This window comes from Triticum aestivum, chromosome 3B (genome assembly GCF_018294505.1).
Source record: "Triticum aestivum cultivar Chinese Spring chromosome 3B, IWGSC CS RefSeq v2.1, whole genome shotgun sequence".
NCBI lineage: Eukaryota > Viridiplantae > Streptophyta > Magnoliopsida > Poales > Poaceae > Triticum > Triticum aestivum.
The window spans coordinates 744249822-744263546 of record NC_057801.1 but is presented as its reverse complement, the minus strand read 5'-3'; positions in this window follow the sequence as shown (position 1 = coordinate 744263546).

Below are 13725 nucleotides of genomic sequence, written 5' to 3'. Positions count from 1 at the left end.
AATGCTGTGGTTAGGTTTACCTTAATACTTCTTTTGTAGTTGCGGACGCTTGCAATAGGGGTTAATCATAAGTGGGATGCTTGTCCAAGTAAGGGCAGTACCCAAGTACCGGTCCACCCACATATCAAATTATCAAAGTACCGAACGAAAATCATATGAACGTGATGAAAACTAGCTTGACCATAATTCCCATGTGTCCTCGGGAGCTCCTTTCTCATTATTAGAAATTGTCTAGGCTTATCCTTTGCTACATAAAGGATTGGGCCACCTTGCTGCACTTTATTTAATTTATTTACTTGTTACTCATTACTATTTACCTTATCACAAAACTATCTATCACTTACAATTTCAGTGCTTGCAAAGAAAACCTTACTGAAAACCGCTTATCAATTCCTTCTGCTCCTTGTTGGGTTTGACACTCTTACTTATCGAAAGGACTACGATAGATCCCCTACACTTGTGTGTCATCAAGACTCTTTTCTGGCGCCGTTGCCGGGGAGTGTAGAGCTTTTGGTGAGTGGAACTTGGTAAGGAAACATTTATATAGTGTGCTAAAATTTTCTGTTACTTGTCACTATGGAAACTAATCCTATGAGGGGCTTGTTTGGGGTATCTTCACCCCAACCAGAAGAGCAAAGAGTTGCTCCTCAACCTGCTGAACTTTATGAAAATATTTACTTTGAGATCCCTTCGGGTATGATAGAGAAACTGCTAGCTAATCCATTTGCAGGAGATGGAACATTGCATCCTGATTTACACCTTATCTTTGTGGATGAAGTTTGTGGATTATTTAAGCTTGCAGGTATTCCCGATGATGTTGTCAAAAGAAAGGTCTTCCCTTTATCTTTGAAGGGAGATGCATTGACATGGTATAGGCTATGTGATGACACGAGATCTTGGAATTATAAGCGATTGAAGTTGGAATTTCACCAGAAGTTCTATCCTATGCATCTTGTTCATCGTGATCGTAATTACATATATAATTTCTGGCCACGCGAAGGAGAAAGCATCGCTCAAGCTTGGGGGAGGCTTAAGTCAATGTTATATTCATGCCCCAATCATCAGCTCTCTCGGGAAATGATTATTCAGAACTTTTATGCTCGTCTTTCTCTTGATAATCGCAACCTGCTCGATACTTCCTGTGCTGGTTCTTATATGCTGAAGACTATTGATTTCAAATGGGACTTATTGGAAAGAATTAAACGTAACTCTAAAGATTGGGGTTCCGACGATGGTAAGGAGTCAGGTATGACACCTAAGTTCGATTGTGTTAAATCTTTTATGGATACCGATGCTTTTCGTGGATTTAGCGCTAAGTATGGACTTGAATCTGAGATAGTAGCTTCTTTCTGTGAATCTTTTGCTACTCACGTTGATCTCCCTAAAGAGAAGTGGTTTAAATATAATCCTCCTATTGAAGTGAAAGTAGTTGCACGTACTACAGTCGAAGAAAAGACTATTACCTATAGTGATCCTACTGTTCCTACTACTTATGTTGAAAAACCGCCTTTTCCCATTAGGATAAAGAATCATGCTAAAGCTTCGACTGTTGTTCATAAGAGTAATACTAGGACTTATACACCTCCTGAGAAAATTAATGTTGAACCTAGTATTGCTATGGTTAAAGATCTCTTGGATGATGATTTAGATGGGCATGTTATTTATTTCTGTGGTGAGACTGCTAATATTGCTAGGCCAGACACTAAGACACGTAGACCTATTGTAGGCATGCATGTTATTTCTGTTAAAATAGGATATCATTGTTATCATGGCTTATGTGATATGGGTTCTAGTGCTAGTGCAATACCTTATACTTTATATCAAGAAATTATGCATGACATTGCACCCATTGAATTAGAAGACATTGATGTTACCATTAAGCTTGCTAATATGGATACCATTAAACCCTTTGTGATTGTTAGAGATGTTGAAGTTTTGTGTGGGAAGGTTAAATACCCTGCTGATTTTCTTGTTCTTGGTTCCCCACAAGATGATTTTTGTCCCATTATTTTTGGTAGACCCTTCTTGAATACGGCTAGTGCTAAGATTAATTGTGAAAAGAATACTGTCACTGTTGGCATAAATGGTATGTCTCATGAGTTTAATTTCGCTAAGTTTAGTAGACAACCTCGTTCTAGGGAACCACCTAGTAAGGATGAGATTATTGGTCTTGCTTCCATTGCTGTTCCTCCAACTGATCCGTTAGAACAATATTTGCTAGACCATGAAAACGATATGTTTATGAAGGAAAGGGAGGAAATAGATGAAGTGTTCCTTAAACAGGAACCTATGCTGAAACATAACCTTCCCGTTGAAATTCTTGGGGATCCCCCTCCACCAAAGGGTGATCCCGTGTTTGAACTTAAATATGCTTATCTTGATGAAAAAGAAATATATCCTATTATTATTAGTGCTAACCTTTCAGAGAAAGAAGAAGAAAGATTATTGAAAACTCTGAAGAAGCACCGAGCAGCTAATGGATATACTCTGGATGATCTTAAGGGCATTAGTCCAACATTATGCCAACACAAAATTACAGTGGAGAAAGATGCCAAGCCAGTTAGAGATCCTCAAAGATGACTAAATCCCAAGATGAAAGAAGTGGTAAGAAAGGAGATACTAAAGCTCCTTGAGGCAAGTATTATTTATCTCGTTGCTAATAGTGAATGGGTAAGTCCTGTCCATTGTGTTCCTAAAAAGGGAGGTATTACCGTTGTTCCTAATGATAAAGATGAATTGACCCCGCAAAGAATTATTATAGGTTATAGGATGGTAATTGATTTCTGTAAGTTAAATAAAGCTACTAAGAAAGATCATTACCCTTTACCTTTCATTGATCAAATGCTAGAAAGACTATCCAAACACACACATTTCTTCTTTCTAGATGGTTATTCTGGTTTCTCTCAGATACCTGTGTCAGCGAAGGATCAATCTAAAACTACTTTTACTTGCCCTTTTGGTACTTTTGCTTATAGACGTATGCCTTTTGGTTTATGTAATGCACCTGTTACCTTTCAAAGATGCATGATGGCTATATTCTCTGATTTTTGTGAAAAGATTTGGGAGGTATTCATGGATGATTTCTCAGTTTATGGATCGTCTTTTGATGATTGTTTGAGCAACCTTGATCGAGTTTTGCAGAGATGCAAAGACACTAGTCTCGTCCTGAATTGGGAAAAGTGTCACTTTATGGTTAATGAAGGCATTGTCTTGGGGCATAAGATCTCCGAGAGAGGTATTGAAGTTGATAAAGCCAAAGTTGATGCTATTGAAAAGATGCCATGTCCCAAGGACATAAATGGTATAAGAAGTTTCCTTGGTCACGCCGGTTTTTATAGGAAGTTGATTAAGGACTTTTCTAAAATCTCTAGGCCTCTGACTAATTTATTGCAAAAAGATATTCCTTTTGTCTTTGATGATGATTGTGTAGAAGAATTTGAAATACTTAAGAAAGCTTTGATCACTGCACCTATTGTTCAGCCACCTGATTGGAATTTACCTTTTGAAATCATGTGCGATGCTAGTGATTATGTTGTAGGTGTTGTTCTAGGGCAAAGAGTCGATAAGAAATTGAATGTTATCCAGTATGCTAGTAAGACTCTTGATACTGCCCAGAGAAATTATGCTACTACTGAAAAAGAATTCTTAGTAGTTGTGTTTGCATGTGATTAGTTAGACCTTATATCGTTGATTCTAAAGTTACTATTCACACTAATCATGCTGCTATTAAATATCTTATGGAAAAGAAAGATGCTAAGCCTAGACTCATTAGATGGGTTCTCTTGCTCCAAGAATTTGACTTGCATATTATTGATAGAAAGGGAGCTGAGAACCCCGTTGCAGATAACTTGTCTAGGTTAGAGAATGTTCTTGATGACCCACTGCCTATTAATGATAGCTTTCCTGATGAACAATTAGCGGTCGTCAATGCTTCTCGTACTGCTCCTTGGTATGCTGATTATGCTAATTACATTGTTGCTAAATATATACCGCCTAGTTTCACATACCAGCAAAAGAAAAAGTTCTGTTATGATTTAAGACATTACTTCTGGGATGACCCACACCTTTATAAAGAAGGAGTAGATGGTGTTACTAGACGATGTGTGCCTGAGCATGAACAGGAAGATATTCTACGTAAGTGTCACTCTGAATCCTATGGAGGACACCATGCTGGAGATAGAACTACACACAAGGTACTACAATCTGGTTTTTATTGGCCTACTCTCTTCAAAGATGCTCGTAAGTTTGTCTTATCTTGTGATGAATGTCAAAGAATAGGTAACATTAGTAGACGTCAAGAAGTGCCCATGAATTACTCTCTTGTTATTGAACCGTTTGATGTTTGGGGCTTTGATTATATGGGACCTTTTTCTACCTCTAACGGTTATACACATATTTTAGTTGCTGTTGATTACGTTACTAAGTGGGTAGAAGCTATTCCAACTAGTAGTGCTGATCATAACACTTCTATTAAAATGCTTAAAGAAATTATTTTTCCGAGGTTTGGAGTCCCTAGATATCTTATGACTGATGGTGGTTCACATTTTATTCATGGTGCTTTCCGTAAGATGCTTGCTAAGTATGATGTCAATCATAGAATCGCATCTCCTTATCATCCGCAGTCTAGTGGTCAAGTAGAGTTGAGCAATAGAGAGCTCAAATAAATTTTGCAAAAGACTGTGAATAGATCTAGAAAGAATTGGTCCAAAAAACTTGATGATGCATTATGGGCCTATAGAACTGCATACAAAAATCCTATGGGTATGTCTCCATATAAGATGGTTTATGGAAAAGCATGTCATTTACCTCTTGAACTTGAACATAAGGCATATTGGGCTATTAAAGAGCTCAACTATGACTTCAAACTTGCCGGTGAGAAGAGGTTGTTTGATGTTAGCTCACTTGATGAATGGAGAACCCAAGCCTATGAGAATGCCAAGCTATTTAAAGAAAAAGTCAAACGCTGGCATGATAAGAGGATACAAAAGCGTGAGTTTAACATAGGAGACTATGTATTATTATTCAACTCTCGTTTAAGTTTTTTTGCAGGAAAACTTCTCTCAAAATGGGAAGGTCCTTACGTTATCGAGGAGGTCTATCGTTCTGGTGCCATAAAAATCAACAACTTCGAAGGCACGAGTCCAAGGGTGGTAAACGGTCAAAGAATGAAACATTATATTTTAGGTAATCCTATCAATGTTGAAACTAATATTATTGAAACCGTAACCCCTGAAGAATACATAAGGGACACTTTCCAGAATGTTCCAGACTGCGAAAAGGTATAGGTATGTGGTAGGTAAGTAAACCGACTCCAAAACAACTCCAATGGCAATTTTTATCAGTTTTGGAATATTTAAGAATTTTAGGAAGAAAGAAGTAGTCCGAAAGGGACACGAGGCTCCCACGAGAGTGGAGGGCGCCCCCCTACTGGGCGTGCCCCCTGTCTCGTGGGCACCTTGTGTGCCTCCCGGACTCCGTTTTCTTGCACATTACGTATTTTGGTCGGTAAAAATTCATTATATATACTCCCGAAGGTTTTGACCACCGTATCACGCAAATATCCCCTATTTTCGTTTCGAGTTGTTTTCGTTGCAGATCTAGAGCGCCATGACTTCACCCTCCTCCAACAACGAACACAAGGATGCTTGGCTATTGAAGATAGAACTGAAAAGAGAAGAACTAGAAGAGATCAACAAGGATGAAGGTATCAAGAAAGCCATGGAGGTTCAAACTCCGGCGGTGAAAGAAGAAGACATCCCTCAACCTTTACCTAACCTTTTCACTCCAACAGAGATCGAAGCTTTCAAGATGATTGAGTTAGCTCGCATACAGAACAAGTATCTTACACAGGAGAATATTCTGTTGAAGGATCATATCGCTGGACTCAAGGGCATTATCCGTAAGTTGGAGGAGCTTTTACGCTCGATGTGTGATTGTCCACCATCATCATCACCACCTCCATCACCTCCGAAGACATAATCACATGGGTATGGGCACTCCCCTTGGCAACTGCCAAGCTTGGGGGAGGTGCCCCGGTATCGTATCACCATCACACTCATATCTTTACCGCTTTATTTAGTTCAATCCTTTTAGTAGTATCTTGATCTAGTAGATTGAAGTTTTGATATCAAGTAGTTTGAGTTTTGCTTTGTGATCTCTTTTTGTAATCGAGTCTGTGAGCTATCTATAATAAATATTAGTGTTGAGTCAAGGGCTTTGCTATGTTGCTATGATCTTGAGAAAGTAGAAAGAATAAAAGAATTCATATTGATCTTATGGATAGTGATAACTTCACATATAGAAAGTATGAGGCATAAAAATTGTTGAGAGTTGATGAACGTAGTTTTGGTCATCGTTGAAATTAATAGGAAGTGATAAGGAAAGAGGGGTTCATATACAAATATATTATCTTCGACACCTTTTTATAATTGGGAGCACTCATTAAGTATGACATGCTAAAAGAGTTGGCGTTGGACAAGGAAGACAACATAATAGTTTATGTTTTCCGACATCTCAGTTAAAGTATATTGTCATTGACCTTCCAAACATGTTGAGCTTGCCTTTCCCCCTCATGCTAGCCAAATTCCTTGCACCAAGTAGAGATACTACTTGTGCTTCCAAATATCCTTAAACCCAGTTTTGCCATGAGAGTCCACCATACCTACCTATGGATTGAGTAAGATCCTTCAAGTAAGTTGTCATGTTGCAAGCAATAAAAATTGCTATCTAAATATGTATGACTTATTAGTGCAGAGAAAATAAGCTTTGTATGATCTTGTTGTGGAAGTAATAAAAGTGACAGACTGCATAATAAAGGTCCACATACAAGGGGCAATATAAAGTGACGTTCTTTTGCATTAAGATTTTGTGCATCAACCCTAAACACACATGACAACCTCTACTTCCCTCTGCGACGGGCCTATCTTTTACTTTATGTTTTTACTTTATGCTTGAGTCAAGGTGATCCTCACCTTTCCCTTTTTCATTTTATCCTTTGGCAAGGTCCTCGTGTTTGAAAGATTATGATATATATATCCAATTGGATGTAAGTTAGCATGGGCTATTATTGTTGACATCACCTATAGGTGAATCGTTGGGAGGCAACACAACAAGCCCCTATCTTTCTCAGTGTCTGGCTGAAACTCCATAACCACAAGTACTGTGTGAGTGTTAGCAATTGTAGAAAAGCTCTATTGTTGAAAAGCTCTATTGTTGACTCTTTTTGATGTTACGATAAATTGCAATTGCTTCAATGACTGAGAGTATAGTTTATTAGTTCCCAATGAAGTTTCTGAAAACCATACTTGACATTGTGAATTGATTGTTACTTGAGCATAAGAAATCATATGATAAAATCTATATATGTTGCTGTTATAAGAATGATCATGATGCCCTCATGTCCCTATTTTATTTTTATCGACACCTCTATCTCTAAACATGTGGACATATTTTTCGATTTCGGCTTCCGCTTGAGGACAAGCGAGGTCTAAGCTTGGGGGAGTTGATACGTCCATTTTGCATCATGCTTTTATATCAATATTTATTGCATTATGGGCTGTTATTACACATTATATCTCAATACTTATGGCTATTCTCTCTTATTTTACAAGGTTTACCATCAAGAGGGGGAATGCCGGCATCTGGAATTCTGGCTGGAAAAGGAGCAAACGTTGGAAACCTATTATGCACAACTCCAAAAGTCCTGAAACTCCACGAAACATCTTTTTGGATTTAATAAGAATTTCTGAGCGAAAGAAATACACTAGGTGGCCCACACCCTGTCCAGGAGAGAGGAGGGCGCCCGCCCCCCCTATAGGATGCGCCCCCTTATCTCCTGGGCCTCCGGTGTCCATCTTCTGCTATATCAGAGCTTTTACCCTGGAAAAAATCGTGGGCAAGCTTACGAGACAAAACTCCGCCGCCATGAGGCGGAACCTTGGCGGAATCAATCTAGCACTCCGGCGGAGCTGTTCTGCCGGGGACACTTCCCTCCGGGAGGGGGAAATCATCACCAACATCATCACCAACGATCCTCTCATCGAGAGGGGGTCAATCTCCATCAACATCTTCACCAGCACCATCTCCTCTCAAAACCCTAGTTCATCTCTTGTATCCAATCTTGTATCAAAACCACAAATTGGTCCCTATGGGTTGCTAGTAGTGTTGATTACTCCTTGTAGTTGATGCTAATTGGTTTACTTGGTGGAAGATCATATGTTCAGATCCTTTATGCATATTATTACTCCTCTGATCATGAACATGAATATGCTTTGTGAGTAGTTACGTTTGTTCTTGAGGACCTGGGTGAAGTCTTGCTATTAGTAGTCATGTGAATTTGGTATTTGTTCGATATTTTGATGAGATGTATGTTGGCTTTTCCTCTAGTGGTGTTATGTGAACATCGACTACATGACACTTCACCATTATTTGGGCCTAGAGGAAGTCATGGGGAAGCAATAAGTAGATGATGGGTTGCTAGAGTGACAGAAGCTTAAACCCTAGTTTATGCGTTGCTTCGTTAGGGGCTGATATGGATCCATATGTTTAATGTTGTGGTTAGGTTTACCTTAATATTTCTTTTGTAGTTGCGGACGCTTGCAATAGGGGTTAATCATAAGTGGGATGCTTGTCCAAGTAAGGGCAGTACCCAAGTACCGGTCCACCCACATATCAAATTATCAAAGTACCGAACGCAAATCATATGAACGTGATGAAAACTAGCTTGACGATAATTCCCATGTGTCCTCGGGAGCTCCTTTCTCATTATTAGAAATTGTCTAGACTTATCCTTTGCTACATAAAGGATTGGGACACCTTGCTGCACTTTATTTACTTTATTTACTTGTTACTCATTACTATTTATCTTATCACAAAACTATCTATCCCCTACAATTTCAGTGCTTGCAGAGAAAACCTTACTGAAAACCTCTTATCAATTCCTTTTTCTCCTCGTTGGGTTCGACACTCTTACTTATCAAAACGACTATGATAGATCCCCTACACTTGTGGGTCATCAGTTTCCTACGGTGCTACTTTTCATGAATTTGGTGCAAAGGAATGGAGCAAAGGAAAACTGTAGGATTTGTTCCTTTAGTGTCTCCTTGAAAGAAAAACCGTAGGAATTCTAATTTCCACTTGTCCTCCTTTTCATATCCCTATTCATCAAGCATGAGACTAAGAGATAGTAGCATAATAGCATTATAACCGTACATTTTCTTGTGGTTTGACTTAATCTCACCATCCTTTTTTGCATCCTGTGATCTTCCAATTGTTGTGAATCAAACACCCAGATTGGCAGAAATCCTATGTTTTGAAATTCTCTATTTTGCATGTGCATTCCTATCATATTTCTGTCTATTTCCTATCCCTGCATTGTTAGAATCCTCAAATTCAAACAAGCTTACTCAATTACTTCTGTTACAGATATGTGTAAAGAAAACCTTGTGTGGTTTGTCCTGCTCCTGCGGCGTTGTGTTCCACCCCAGCTCAGCTGCTCCAACGATGGAAGGGTTCACCACAGCAGGGATCCGCTCTCTAGACTGTCTTTCGCCGCCTCAGATCTTCTTCCTAGCCGCCGGCAGCCACGACAACTGCATTACCATCATCAACTGAGCAGATGACCTTGAGGACTACACGGGTCCGCAAGAGAGGTCGCACTCTTCTATGTCTGCTTACATTATGCATCGCTTAATATTATGACATGCTACATTATATATCGTCGTGTTCACCTATTAGACTCTGACTCAGGTCCAAACTAATGCTAGAACTTGAGTTTTTAAATGGTTGTGGGGTACATATTGGGGCAGCAATCAGTACTATCTGTCTACTATCTGGTTAATCTCGGGTGTCTATTATGAGTTTCATGTTGGGTGCAAACAAACATTAAAGGAGCCATTATCTGTATTTTTAAACTAAAGCTATTATCTGCCTGCTATCATTGGTTTTGGGTCTATCCACCGTTTGCTACCATCACTATGGATTTGTGCATGCACTCCTTACATAATCTCACTATGTTTTATTCCCATGCATGCCAGTTCTTGTACACAATGGAACCGATCATGTAGAGCAAAAGAGACGAGCCTTGTGTGGAAATAAAATTTCATGTAGACGTTGCTCCATGGTGGGCGCAAAGGCAGCCCCCCCTCCACCTATTTCGGATCGTAATCAAGAGGAAGATAACTGTTCTGAGGGGGATTCAGAAGGAGAAGACCACTCCTGTTTACCCCACGAGGTCTTCACTCTAACTTGGCATGCTAATGTTGGTAATATCATGCATATGGTGCCTTGCATTGCTTACTGTATACATTAAAGATGTCATCTGCTTAGTTTAGACATGCTTTGTGTCAATACCATCTGTTTAGTTTCTTTATCATATATGTGAATCATGCAATGCCATCTTGTTTAGCCACGTATCATATATGTGAATTTTGCAATGCCACCCTGGTTAGCCAGTCATCTTATATGTGAATTATATCATGCCATAATTTTTTTATTACGTGTTAAATTTGTCAACAATTTTAGTACATTCAATTACTTTTCTTGTGCATCAGCCATTCGGCATGGTCATGGAAAAATCTGGAGTGGAAACAAGGTCTTCAGAGCAGACAATGCTATCTGACGAAGCGCATGTCTTGCTGGTTACCGATAGCTCCTTAGAGGAGGATTTATGGTATCTTGCATTGCTATGTCATTTGCTTAGTAGACATGCTTTGTGTGAATGCCACCTGTTTAGTGTCTAATTACCATATATGCGAATTATGCAATGTCATCTTGTTGCAAGACATTATTGTTGGGGAACGTAGTAATTTCAAAAAAAATCCTATGCACACACAAGATCATGGTGATGCATAGCAACGAGAGGGGAGAGTGTTGTCTACGTACCCTCGTAGACCTTAAGTGGAAGCGTTAGCACAACGTGGTTGATGTAATCGTACGTCTTCACGATCCGAACGATCAAGTACCAAACGTACGACACCTCCGAGTTCAGCACACGTTCAGCCCGATGATGTCCCTCAACTCCGATCCAGCTGAGTGTTGAGGGAGAGTTTCGTCAGCACGATGGCGTGGTGATGATGTTGATGTTCTACCGACGCAGGGCTTCGCCTAAGCACCGCTACAGTATTATCGAGGTGGACTATGGTGGAGGGGGGCACCGCACATGGCTAAGAGATCAATGATCAATTGTTGTGTCTAGGGTCCCCCCCTGCCCCCGTATATAAAGGAGTAGGGGGTGCGGCCGGCCGAGGGGAGAGGTGCGCCGGGAGGAGTCCTACTCCCACCGGGAGTAGGACTCCCCCCCCCCCCTTTCCTAGTTGGATTAGGACTTGGGAGGGGGAAAGTGGAGGGAGAGAGGAAGGAAGGGGGGCGCCGCCCCCCTCTCCTTGTCCTATTCGGACTAGGGGGGAGGGGCGCGCAGCCCAGCCCTGGCCGCCTCTCCTCTTCTCTGTAAAGGCCCACAAGGCCCATTAGCCTCCCGGGGGGTTCCGGTAACCTCCCGGTATTCCGGTAAAATCCCGATTTCACCCGAAGCACTTCCGATATCCAAACATAGGCTTCCAATATATCAATATTCATGTCTCGACCATTTCAAGACTCCTCGTCATGTCCGTGATCACATCCGGGACTCCGAACAACCTTTGGTACATCAAAACATATAAACTCATAATATAACTGTCATTGTAACGTTAAGCGTGCGGACCCTACGAGTTCGAGAACTATGTAGACATGACCGAGACACGTCTCCGGTTAATAACCAATAGCGGAACCTGGATGCTCGTATTGGCTCCCACATATTCTACGAAGATCTTTATCGGTTAGACTGCATAACAACATACGTTGTTCCCTTTGTCATCAGTATGTTACTTGCCCGAGATTCGATCGTCGGTATCTCAATACCTAGTTCAATCTCGTTACCGGCAAGTCTCTTTACTCGTTTCGTAATACATCATCCCGCAACTAACTCATTAGTTTCAATGCTTGCAAGGCTTAAGTGATGTGTATTACCGAGAGGGCCCAAAGATACCTCTCCCACAATCGGAGTGACAAATCCTAATCTCGAAATATGCCAACCCAACATGTACCTTCGGAGACACCTGTAGAGCACCTTTATAATCACCCAGTTACGTTTTGACGTTTGGTAGCACACAAAGTGTTCCTCCGGTAAACGGGAGTTGCATAATCTCATAGTCATAGGAACATGTATACGTCACGAAGAAAGCAACAACAACATACTAAACGATCAAGTGCTAAGCTAACGGAATGGGTCAAGTCAATCACATCATTCTCCTAATGATGTGATCCCGTTAATCAAATGACAACTCTTTGTCCATGGCTAGGAAACATAACCATCTTTGATTAATGAGCTAGTCAAGTAGAGCCATACTAGTGACAGTCTGTTTGTCTATGTATTCACACATGTATTATGTTTCCGGTTAATACAATTCTAGCATGAATAATAAACATTTATCATGATATAAGGAAATAAATAATAACTTTATTATTGCCTCTAGGGCATATTTCCTTCAGTCTCCCACTTGCACTAGAGTCAATAATCTAGATTAAACAGTAATGATTCTAACACCCATGGAGCCTTGGTGCTGATCATGTTTTGCTCGTGGAAGAGGCTTAGTCAATGGGTCTGCAACATTCAGATCCGTATGTATCTTGCAAATTTCTATGCCTCCCACCTGGACTAGATCCCAGATGGAACTGAAGCGTCTCTTGATGTGCTTGGTTCTCTTGTGAAATCTGGATTCCTTCGCCAAGGCAATTGCATCAGTATTGTCACAAAAGATTTTCATTGGACCCGATGCACTAGGTATGACACCTAGATCGGATATGAAGTCCTTCATCCAGAGTCCTTCATTTGCTGCTTCTGAAGCAGCTATGTACTCCGCTTCACATGTAGATCCCGCCACGACGCTTTGTTTAGAACTGCACCAACTGACAGCTCCACTGTTCAATGTAAATATGTATCTGGTTTGCGATTTAGAATCGTCCGGATCAGTGTCAAAGCTTGCATCAACGTAACCATTTACAATGAGCTCTTTGTCACCTCCATAAACGAGAAACATATCCTTAGTCCTTTTCAGGTATTTCAGGATGTTCTTGACCGTTGTCCAGTGATCCACTCCTGGATAACTTTGGTACCTCCCTGCCAGACTTATAGCAAGGCACACATCAGGTCTGGTACACAGCATTGCATACATGATAGAGCCTATGGCTGAAGCATAGGGACATCTTTCATTTTCTCTCTATCTTCTGCAGTGGTCGGGCTTTGATTCTTACTCAACTTCACACCTTGTAACACAGGCAAGAACGCTTTCTTTGCTTGATCCATTTTGAACTTCTTCAAAACTTTGTTAAGGTATGTGCTTTGTGAAAGTCCAATTAAGTGTCTTGATCTATCTCTATAGATCTTAATGCCCAATATGTAAGCAGCTTCACCGAGGTCTTTCATTGAAAAACTCTTATTCAAGTATCCCTTTATGCTATCCAGAAATTCTATATCATTTCCAATCAGCAATATGTCATCCACATATAAAATCAGAAATGCTACAGAGCTCCCACTCACTTTCTTGTAAATACAGGCTTCTCCAAAAGTCTGTACAAAACCAAATTCTTTGATCACACTATCAAAAATGTTTATTCCAACTCCGAGAGGCTTGCACCAGTCCATAAATGGATCGCTGGAGCTTGCACACTTTGTTAGCTCCCTTTGGATCG